At 35.1% G+C, this 7107-nt stretch overlaps 1 long non-coding RNA gene across 1 annotated transcript; it reads left to right on the top strand.

Annotated features, from left to right (window-relative positions):
• The first annotated feature begins 1796 nt into the window (after positions 1–1796).
• On the top strand, positions 1797–3930 carry LOC118810357. Its single transcript, XR_005007414.1, has 4 exons — positions 1797–1941; positions 2132–2188; positions 2942–3262; positions 3428–3930. It is a non-coding gene; the product is annotated as an uncharacterized LOC118810357 (long non-coding RNA).
• Positions 3931–7107: the final 3177 nt, after the last annotated feature.

Here is a 7107-nt window from a genome sequence, read left to right as displayed (position 1 = left end):
TGGTGGTTAAAGCTTCTACAGTTCTAGCCAACTGAAGAGCTCACTTAGCAGTATCTACCTCAACACCAAGCAGGAAAATAAATCCTGGTTGGATCTTTTTCTGCTGGGCATTTTAAGAATTTAACCCTTTTGTTTCCAACCAAAATTTAGTTTAAATACAAGCATCATAAAAATAATGAGTTGAATAAATGAAATAAATGAAAATTAAGTAAAAATTACAGATGGCTGACGTAGAGCATATAGGAATATACAGAGGGGTGTGTCACTGGAGTAAGTAAAGGCTGCTGGATTGTCTCCAGGGTGGAAAAAGTACAGAGAAGCTGTGCTTAAGTGAAACTATGGATATCATGTCAAAATCGTACTCAGCGCAAAGTGGAAGTGTGAGACCAAAAATACAGTTGAGTGAAAGTGCCATTTTTTGTTTGATTGTCTGTTTTTTTCTTTATTAAATTAAAATAATGTTAATACTGAATATATCACCATCTCCGTAACTCAGACTAGTGGCAATGCATTGTCTAAACTTTTTCAACAGACTCTGAAATATTTGTAAAATTCAAATACACTTAAATGCAAAAAAAGTTGGCATACATAGTGTCAACAACTGCCACAGAAACATCTAGACAGTAACGGTCTTTGCACAGAGATGAATTAGTATAGTTGTGGGCAGTTTCACTTTACAATGATATGTTTAATTGGATGCTTGATTGGCAAAAGTAATAACTTAAAAAAAAAAAGAAAAATCTGGACTTTGGGATGTGCAACGAGTGCTTTGAAGGTCTAAATACAAGGGGTAAAAAGTGTGATTTTTTTCCATTGGAAAAGTTTTGAGTCTCAAAAATGCTTGAGTAAAGTACAAATCCTCCAAAATAATATTTATTGTAACCAAGCACAATTAAATATTTGAAACTGTTTTCCACACTAATTGAATTTGAAATTTGACTTTTTACCCATGACTTTCAGGCTTTAGTGACTGTTGAAAGTCACTGCATTGTGGAGCGTCAGGCTCCAAACTACCATCCGCAAAGACAGATTTAAATTACATACACAGTAACTACAATATATTCTTAGTACAGACTCATTTTGCATAGTGATGTAAACTAAAGCAAGCAAGTCCATTTTATCCATGTTAGCAAGCAAGTCCATGTTAGTTTCTAACATACTCATTGAGTATTTTTATGGTAACTTGACCTGAATTATTACATTATGTAATTTAATAACAATATACAAAATAATGAATTATAGTGTATTTTACTTTGTTTTCATGAAACTTTGTTTAAAAATAACTTTTTAATTGTTTGTTTGTTACAGCAGAATATAAACCATTTAAACATGGAAACCATCTTCATTATCTGTCACCTTTGCCTTCCTCGTGACACCTGCTGCCTGCGTATTGGAAATAAAACCAGTTTCATACACACCCCAGAGATCCTTTATATGCTGCACTGAGTACAAAGAATGGAATGTTTTTTAAAGATGACAAATGCGTGTTGATGGATAATTTAGACTGAAAGTTTTCCAGTTTTCAAAATGTCCTGAATATGCTCAAAGTAAATGTAGTCAACTTATAGTCAATATATGAGGGCTGGTAAGTTTAGTTATATGTATGTAAATGAGGGTTTGAAACGCTTGCTCAGTTTGTTATTGGACACATTCAGTTCTTTTATGATGTTGTGATGACCTATTAATCAAGGGACTGAACTTAGATACTAAAAGAGTAAAGTAAACCATTGACTGTCTAAAGTAGTTCTTACTTCCTACATACACATGCAGTGTTGCTGTTGGTGGGTGTTGAGGATGTGTTGGTGTAGGACGTCACCCATAATGATGTCATTCCAGACTTTCAGTATAAAGAGACATCAATGCTTCACTTGGCACCTGTTGTATTCAACTCTTCACCTGGCACCTGGCTGAACACAATTTTCGACTCATCGCTGGTAGCAAGTAGGTTCCCCTTTACTTAAACCATAAGTACCTTTGATGTACATTGTAGTTAATATTCTGTTCTTAGATATTGACATTATAATGGTAAAATCTCTTTAAAAAGAACTAAATTTCACTTTTCTTGGACAACAAACTCTGCATAATGTAGTTAGACTTCTGTTTCTTTCCCATCCCACTCTTTTGCCTACAGGAAGTTTCACAGACCAAATCAGCCGTACTGGGCATGAAGCTGCTGCACTCTCTGCTGGTCAGTGATGTTTATGACTCAAACATATCAAGCCTCATCTTTTCATGGTTCAAGTCCACACAGATGTACTATGTCTGTATTTTCTCATGCCTGTATTTATTTTTTTCTGGGAGTAGTTTTAAATTTGAACATTGCGTTGTGTTATATAGAAACTGATATTGGACTTGTGGTGATTTAAAATATGAAACATTTTTAGGCAACTGAGATCCACAGTAAAAATAACAGAGTCAGGTGATGAAAATACATCTGGTTGGTTACTGATTATGTAATTGGTGATCGGTAACTCCGACCGACAATAAATGTCAGGTTCAGAATAACTTGAGCAGAAGCTTAGTATTATTAAGCAATCCATTGAAAATATCTGATTTTGATTTGACACCTTCTCCATTTTTCTTTTACACTTGACTCTTTTTACTTTGACTTCATTTTCACATTCTTTGATATTAATCAGTAGTCTCTTGGCCACTCAAGGTTTGTGAAAGGTTTTGCTTTATTCCATGCCGAATCACACTACTTATCAGAAATAATCAGCTTTTCCTATTTATTGTAACTAACCACAACAGAAATATTTAAAGTTTGGGCTTTACATTTATGCTAGTTAAGTAAATGTAGATGGAAACAGCCTAGTGATGATGTAGATGTGTGTGTACGTTCTGTAGGTCTAGAAGGAGTGTCACCACTCTTGGGATCTTTTTAGTGTGTAATTATTATATATTAGAGTAAAAAGTATGTTCTGATCACTCTGTGTTTTAGGATAGGATCACAATGGACTCTCATTGTCATCAGCAGCCAGGGGCTTGGGGAAGTCCTTGCAACAACATGCCATACCCACCCCCACCACCAGGGGGGCCCTGCTATCCACCAATGCACCCAGGGCCTCATGGAGGGTATGGACATGGAGTTTATGCCCCCTTTAATCATTATCATGGCCACGGACATCACCATGGGCATCATCACTGGCATCATCATGGCCATCACCATGGACACGGACACCATCATGGGCATCATCATGGGTTTTTTCATCATCATGGTCATCATGGCAAGCATTGCTAGGAGAAGCAAAGAAATGGCAAGGTGAGACCACCAGACACCCCAAACACTGCTGAAATGTTTTTAAAACTACAGGGAGATCCATGCTAGATGAAAGATCAGACATATAAAAACAAAGTTATGTAGTAACAGATAATTATGAGACACAGTAGCTGTTCTTGTGTCTGATGAGTTTATGTCTTCTCTCAGCATTTCAGAGGCAATTTCTGCAGTGACTCACAGTGGATGAAGAATCAGGAGCCTGTCCTCACTTCAGTCTATATTTTTCTGTGGAAGTGCTGTAAACATTTTCTTTTTTTAGTTTTTCTTTTTCTAAAAACACACCAATGCAGAATTAGCACCTTTAACAAGAAAAGCTCTTTATGATAAATAAATATGACAAGTAGTTCTCCAATGTTTACTTAAATTCCTGAGTAAAGCACTTTGAGGTTTTGTGACTAAAATGAAAAGTGCTATATAAATAAAGTCTTTTATTTTGTTATTTATTTATAACTAATATTTTAAACATGAGGGAAAACCTGCTTGTATTATATTTTATTATTCTAAACAGTTTTTTAATTATTCTATCTATGTCTTTCTTGAATAAAAGTATGAATCATGTTTTTTGTCTTTTAAACTTCTATTCTGTATTTATTTTATGTTTCACAAAATCTAATAAAAATAAATATACTGCTTATTTCAGTTCAAGCCAACATTGGAACTGTTTTCTGGATTTTCTTGTTTCGCCTCAAATAAAAAATGCTGACACATAACATATTTTGGGTGACATATACTTCTACTTGTTAGCTCTTTTTACCTTTTAGCTTTAGTGCAAAACTAAAGAAGGAAACATGTTTTGGTTGATTGGCTACATTCGGGGTAAGAGGACAGTTGTGTAAATGTGATTTTGGGTGAACTGTTCATAGCAAACATTTGAGGTCTGACAGTGTTGCAGTTTAGGTCCTGAAGCATGCATCATTACAATAATCCACCACTAACCCATCTTCAACAAGCTGTATTTGAAAGCACTGAATGAATCAGACATTGGAGTTTTTCTCTAAGACTTCAAGGCTTTCACGACTGTTGAAAGTTGCAGCATTGCTGAGTGTCAGGCTCCAAAATAACATCCTCAGTAGAGACGGGGGAAATTACAGAATCCACTGAGAGTTAAGGTGAGTACTCAGCACTGGTGGTAGCTCTGAACAGTTTGGTAACTTTACCTGAATAATGTTCCTTACAGAAATCATAATATTTGACTCTCTTAAAAACATTTAAATGGCAATATCTGGAAACAACAGTCTCTTAACTGATAATTAACAGTGTACATTCATTATTAGTTAAATAGTGAAGAAAATGCTCCTCTGTGAGTAAATCCCAGTGTTTTCAATACTGTTAATAGCCTATGTCAGTGGCTAGACTGAAATCACTTTTTTTGCACAATGCTTTAATTAAATCACTGAATACATGTAGTTGTTTGCAAGAGTCATATGACATGTTTTGTTGATTTTCTAAGTGGAAATAAGTTACACATCCTCTACAGAGAATTCACTTAAATATGACGTTTTGTTCTGCAATTTTAGTGCACAATTTCTGAGTGAAGTTTAACATATTGGAAAAAATAAATAATTTGGGAGTTAACGCCACCAAATAAACAACATACCTATTTTCATTCTCTGTGACGTTTCTGTTCCTCATGAATCTTTCACTGGAAGTAAAACCAGTTGGTCCACAAAACCAGTTTGTCCACAAATGACCAAGAGCCTGTGTTGAATAGGACTGAATGTTGTTAATAATGAAGAGTGTTTGTTAATATTGTCTCTCCAACAAATGTGGAGGGTGATTTAAATGGAAAGTTTTCCAGGTTTACAGCTGTTCTGAATTGGGTAAAGTAATGAATATAGTGATATTTGGTAATACTGAGTTTCTCATTCTTTTAAGAGACCAAATGAAAGCAAGACCGGGTCAATAATAAAACCCAAAAAATTGAGTCCTCTTCTAGACCAGGCTTTAATTAGTCTTTATCTGCTTCCAGTACAAATTACTGGAAAAATATAAAAGAAGGATTTTCCTTCCACAAAACAAAACTGTATGTACAAAATAACCCCATCAAATGTTTTTCCCTTTTTTATAACTTTAATACTGGATACAAGTTCAGCACCACCCCATAACTCAGACTAGCGGCTCTGCATTGCCTAAACTTTTTGAACAATGCTTGAGTAAAGTACAAATCTTCCAAAATAATACAACAAAGTACAAAATAAGCAACAAAGTACAATTAAATACTTGAAAATATTTTCCACCCCTGATGCATGTTGGACTAGCTTATTAAAAATTGCATGGATAAAAGTTGCTAAAGTAAAAATAATTTCATCAAAATAGTTTCAGTAGCTTTTTACCAATGAGTGAAGTGCTATGAAGGCTGTATTTGTCTTTGGGTATTCGTATTTGAAGTATTACTGACAGTGTTGCCGTTTGAACCCTGAAGCTTAAGTCATTGCTCTATTGCTGTGTTTAACTAGCTAGTTTGAGGAGAACATGCTGATTGAAATAGACATAAAACTTTTTATCCATGACTTTAGGACTTTAGTGACTGTTGAAAGTCGTTGCATTGTGGAGCATCAGACTCCAAACTAACATCCTGAACAACAGGTTTGACAGAAACAATAATAACAATACATTCTTAGTACAGGCCTTTGCCTTCCTCGTGACTCCTGCTGCCTGCGTATTGGAAATAAAACTGGTTTTTCTGTACACACTCAAGAGATCCTTAACACGCTGCACTGCGTGCAAAGAATGGAATGTTTATTAAAGACGATGTATATGTGTTGATGTTTTGTTTAAAACAAATGTGATGGATAATTTAGACTGAAAGTTTTCCAGTTTTAGAAACATCTTAGATATGTTCAAAGCAAATATAGTCAAATTATTGTCAATATATGAGGGCTGGTAAGTGTAGTTATATGTATGTAAATAAGGGTTTGAAACACTTGTTCAGTTTGTTATTGGACACATTCAGTTTTTTTGTGATGTTATGATGACTCATTAATCAAGGGTCTGAACATAGATACTAAAAGAGTAAACCATTGACTGTCTAAAGTAGTTCTTACTTCCTACACACATATGCAGGTTGGTAGGAGCAGAGAATGCATGGGTGTGGGGCGTCACCTATAATGATGTCATTCCAGACTTTCAGTATAAAGTGACACCCACTCTTCACCTGGCACCTGTTGAATTCAACTCTTCACCTGGCACCTGGCTGAACACTGTTGAATTTTCGACTCATCACTGGTGGTAAGTACGTTTTCCTTTACTTAAATCATAAGTACCCTTGAAATAAACTTTAAAACAGTTAATATTCTCTACTCAAATATTGATGATATAATGGTAAAATCTCATTAAAAAGAACTCAATTTCACAATCAGACTGCTTCTTCAGGGGCCCTTTAAAAAAGGATTAAAACTTTTCTTGGACAATGAACTCTGCATAGTATAGTGAGACTTAGGTTTCTGGCCCATCCCACTCTTTTGCCTTCAGGAAGTGTCATAGACTGAAACAGTCATACTGGGCATGAGGCTGCTGCACTCTCTGCTGGTCAGTGATGTTTATGACTCAAACATATTAAGCCTCATCTTTTACCACACTTGTAGGCTGTCAATTACGTTCATATGTTCAACTCCACACAGATGTACTATGTCTGTATTTTCTCATGTCTTTATTTGATTTTTCCTGGAGGTAGTTTTACATTTGAACATTGTGTTGTGTTATACAGAAACTGTTATTGGCCTTGTGGTAGTTCAAAAGATTAAACCATTTTTAGGCAACTGAGATCCACAATCAAAATGATAGTAGTAGGAGTCAGGTGATGAATATACAACTAATTGGTTGCTGTT

Source organism: Colossoma macropomum, unplaced genomic scaffold (assembly GCF_904425465.1).
Source record: "Colossoma macropomum unplaced genomic scaffold, Colossoma_macropomum, whole genome shotgun sequence".
In the NCBI taxonomy this organism is placed as follows: domain Eukaryota; kingdom Metazoa; phylum Chordata; class Actinopteri; order Characiformes; family Serrasalmidae; genus Colossoma; species Colossoma macropomum.
The sequence above is the reverse complement of the archived record's forward strand: the minus strand, read 5'-3'. Positions and strand labels throughout refer to the sequence as shown.